Raw genomic sequence first — 4,187 nt, 5'->3', positions numbered from 1 at the left:
GTTTGCCCTCTAGAAAACACTGAGCTGTATCTCAATTGTGATATCTGGGCCTTTTCTAGTTTTGACAGAGTTTCTGTGAGATTGAAATATGTTACATTTATGTTTACAAACATTTAAAGTCAAAAACATGTAGGCTACCTAGTGGAGAGAAAAAGCAGATTGATACACTGTACATAGCTGGGTTGTAATGACAATGTCAGCACTCTCTCTGTATTTGTTTTTATTTGTATTCAAATAAATGTCTTTGATGTGAACAAGGACAAAGAAGAGGAAGCTCAACTATATTAAATTATCCTTAGAAGGAAATTTGATTGGGAAAACATTGGCAAATTGCAGTTCCTCAGAACTATCTTGCAGAACTTAAAAGTTTTTTAAAAACATATTTGTTGGTAACTCTACACAGATAGTAAGAGGAATGCATCCCACCCTTGCCACACTAGTTCTTATGAATGTTTAACAATGTCGCCTAAGATGGAGTAGCAGGGTCAGGAAAAACAAAACTAAAAATGACCATCAGTAAGGAAGTGCATGAAGCAGACCCATGCACTGATCACCAGACTGGATTCTCATGGGAAAACACCAGCTTGACAGACGTGAGGATAAATATGGACTCTCTAAACCAAGGCTGTTCGTGCGCAGGAGTAACGTGCGAGAGACACACAGAAAGTTTATTGGCGCAGATCATTACAAATACACGATCCTTTGATGGCTCAGTGGTTAAGAGCATTGCCTGCTCTTCCAAAGGTCCTGAGTTCAATTCCCGGCAACCACATGGTGGCTCACAACCATCTGTAATGAGGTCTGGTGCCCTCTTCTGGCCTGTAGACATACACACAGACAGAATATTGTATACATAATAAGTAAATAAATATTAAAAAAAAAAAACTATCAGAGAGTGGGAATCAGTGGTATTCTTTTAAAATTTGTTTTTCATACAATACATTGTCGTCATCCCTCATTCCTACCCACCCGACTCTGTACTCTTTCTCCTCTGTCTCTCTTGATCTCTCTCTGTCCCTGTCTCTCTGTCTCTCACACAAAATATGAAAATCAAATGAAGTGATTTACAAAGAAACGTGATTCAGGGGCTGGGAAGAGAGCTCAGCGTATTAAATACTTACACTGTAAGCGCAAGGGCCTAGGAGCCACCCTCCAGGAATGGTGGTACACATTTGTAAGCCCAGCACTGGGGAGATGGAGATAAGTGGATCCCTCAGACGCACTGAGCAGAAAGTAGCCTAACCCATTGCATAAGTTCCAGGACAGACAGCTACTCTGTCTTAAAAGGAAAATGTGGATAGTGCTTGAGGAACAATATCCAAGGCTGTCCTCTGGTTTCCACATGCACATACATACATGTATGCCAACATATGTTTGTGCACTCACATGCATGAATACATGTGTATGCACACATGCATGTACACACACACGCGTGACCAAACACCAGGTCTGGAGACTCATTGGAGCAATTTTGAAATATAAAGCATCCTGCTTACCTTTTCCATCCCTAGGGCATCTCATCACCTGCAAGGCCCGAAAAGAAAAGCAGGTCTCTTGCTCAGGTCTCTCAGATTATGGATGAGTATTCATGCCATTTCAATTTGTCAGTCAATGAAAACCAGAGCTCTAAATTTTCTGTCCATGACTTTCCCTGGGGAAACTATTAAGAAGAATGCAACCTTGCCAGCTATTTCTGTCCAGCTGTCCAAACTGGCATGTTCAAGGGCATCTGCTTACACTCAGGGCCTGGCATGAGAAGAGGGTTGATGGAGGGTACTCAAGGAGGATTTCCTACCATTTGACATGGACTACAGCAGGAGAGAAGAAAGACTAGGAAAACCACAGTGAGTACCTTCAAGTACAAACAGATGAAAAGCTGTGAACTTTCCCATTGCAGAAGGCTCTGGGCTCACTCTCGGGTCTACTGAGTTTCATATGGCATAACAGAAAACACTTTACATTTGAGAGCAAAGCCCAAGACAAAACAAAAACTGGAGTCTGATTCCAATGTGCAGCTTAGTATACTTACTTCAGACTTCTAATAATCTCTCCGTCATGCAATTTCCTCACTTGTGAACTGGCAATAGCAAAAGTGATCTAGCCTCTCACCCAGTTAGCAAAAATGACATGAAGGCACCTTGCAAGTTATTGCAGAAAATTCCAGGTAATAATTTCTTTTATTTCCCACAACCCAAGATTATGGTTCCAGCTATCTTTTCCTTATGTCTTCCCTAGTGTTTGATAGGTGGGACAGGCTATCCATGTGACTTTCCCAGCTATGCCTAGCATAAGCAGAGAATTTAGCCTGTTGATACCAGGTGCAGAAGCCTCCTCCAGGTTGCTAAACACAGGCTTTATATGAAATTTCAAGCTAATTATCTGTCTGTCCAACAAGGAAAGTTAGTAAAAAGAGCAAATTAAAATTCTTGTTCCAAAACTTACTCTCCTAACTCCCCTTTCTCTCCGAGATGACAGTGTCACAGACAGAGGTAGCAGTGATACCTCTGACACTTCCCCACCTCCTCCTTTCTTATTGATCTCTAGTTATTTTCTTCTTGCACCTCAGTATCCCCCAAACCAGGCTTGAAGCTGGTTTAGTTGTGTGATGTGGGAGAACTTTCTTCTCCAGACTGGGGGCTCGTGTTCTCATCTGTGAAGCATGTGATTTTCAGATTCCCCCCCCCCTTAAATAAGATTGTGTTAATCAAATGCCTGGTTCATATTAATTTAGTACTCACTTTCAGCTAAGCCGGATGCCTCACTGATGTCCAATAATGGACAGTCTTTTCCGTCACTATCTCTGCATCTTTCCTTCTCTTTTCTACTCCCTCCTCTGCTTCTGCCTATCAAATCACAGAGAACCTTTACCAAGCACCCATCAAAGGCCATCTCCTGTTAGTCCCCAGAGGTGATGCTTATCACTTCTGAAATGTAAATGATTCTTGAACAGTATTTCATAGCTCACAAGGCACTTGGCATTATTGTCACACACCCTACCTTTGTAAATGTCATCTCTTCTTGTGGGCTTTTGTGTTTATCTCTCTTTCATAACCTATTTATATAACACATAGTTTTCAAGTGACTGAGGGGTATGATCAGCCAATAAAGGAATTGCGGATCTGGTAGAGGCCAATGAAAAGTGACTCAGAAATAAATCATTTAAACAAAGAATAAGACACCAAGCACACTTCATATTTTGTGTGCTGATTTTTTAATGAACATTTTATAATCTTATAAAATAACTGGTGGTAGCTGTTTTACATTACAATACAGTAGATCAGCTCCTTTCACTGTGTTCCAATCATACCATCCCCTTGGGTGCTAACTGACACACTCAATAGCAATCACACAGAATAGATGAACTGTCAAGACCAATGCCTTTTAATGTTGGAAAGGGAAGGGAAGAACCAAGGAGACTCTCAACTCACTGCTTTCTCTGCCTGAATCTGCACATTGTTCTTGTTGACCTCTTTCCTGTCTCTGGGATTGAAGACTGCCACATTAGCCACTGAAGTCAGCCACCCCTCGGCCACATGGACCTCAGACTTCTAGTTATTCGGAACAAGAAGAAACGGAGAAGTGAATCTGGAACAAAGAGCCAGACAGAGGAGCCTCTGCGAAGGGTCCTGGGTGACATTATGGATGTGTAAGAGAAACAAGATGCAGACAAACACATGGGGACATGTGAGTTGTCCCTGGGATCTATGATCATTTTCTTTATTAGGGACTTGTGTTGCTCCAAACACTGAAGCCTGGGGACAAAGTCTAGACAAGACTGCTGCTGCTGTCTCTAGTTGATTATGGCTAAGTGGCCTTTAGGCTGAGGAGATTTTTATACACCACAGAAACAGTCCTCTTGCCTTCCCAGGGCATGGTGAATGTTGCCAAGGGAAAAACAAAGTATCTTCAAATGAACTATGGAGTGGAAATGCCCTCTCTGCTACTCTTAATTAACTTAACAGAAAGGCTGAGCGTGGACACACGGGGCCATAGCCTTTCTGGGCAGGGCTATGCCCAGGATAGCTATTACCCTGTGTCTGGGTCTGTCTCATCTGTCATGATTGCCCAAGGCATCCTAGAATTTGGATGTTTCTCCAAGAGAACAATTTTATAGTGCGTGTGTGCGTGTGTGTGTGTGTGTGTATTTAGTGTATTTAGTAGAGAATCTAACTTTTCTCTCATTCTTT

Source organism: Microtus oregoni, unplaced genomic scaffold, assembly GCF_018167655.1.
Source record: "Microtus oregoni isolate MIOR12 unplaced genomic scaffold, Mior012 000013F_ref0000133, whole genome shotgun sequence".
Lineage (NCBI taxonomy): Eukaryota > Metazoa > Chordata > Mammalia > Rodentia > Cricetidae > Microtus > Microtus oregoni.
This window is presented reverse-complemented; position numbering follows the sequence as displayed.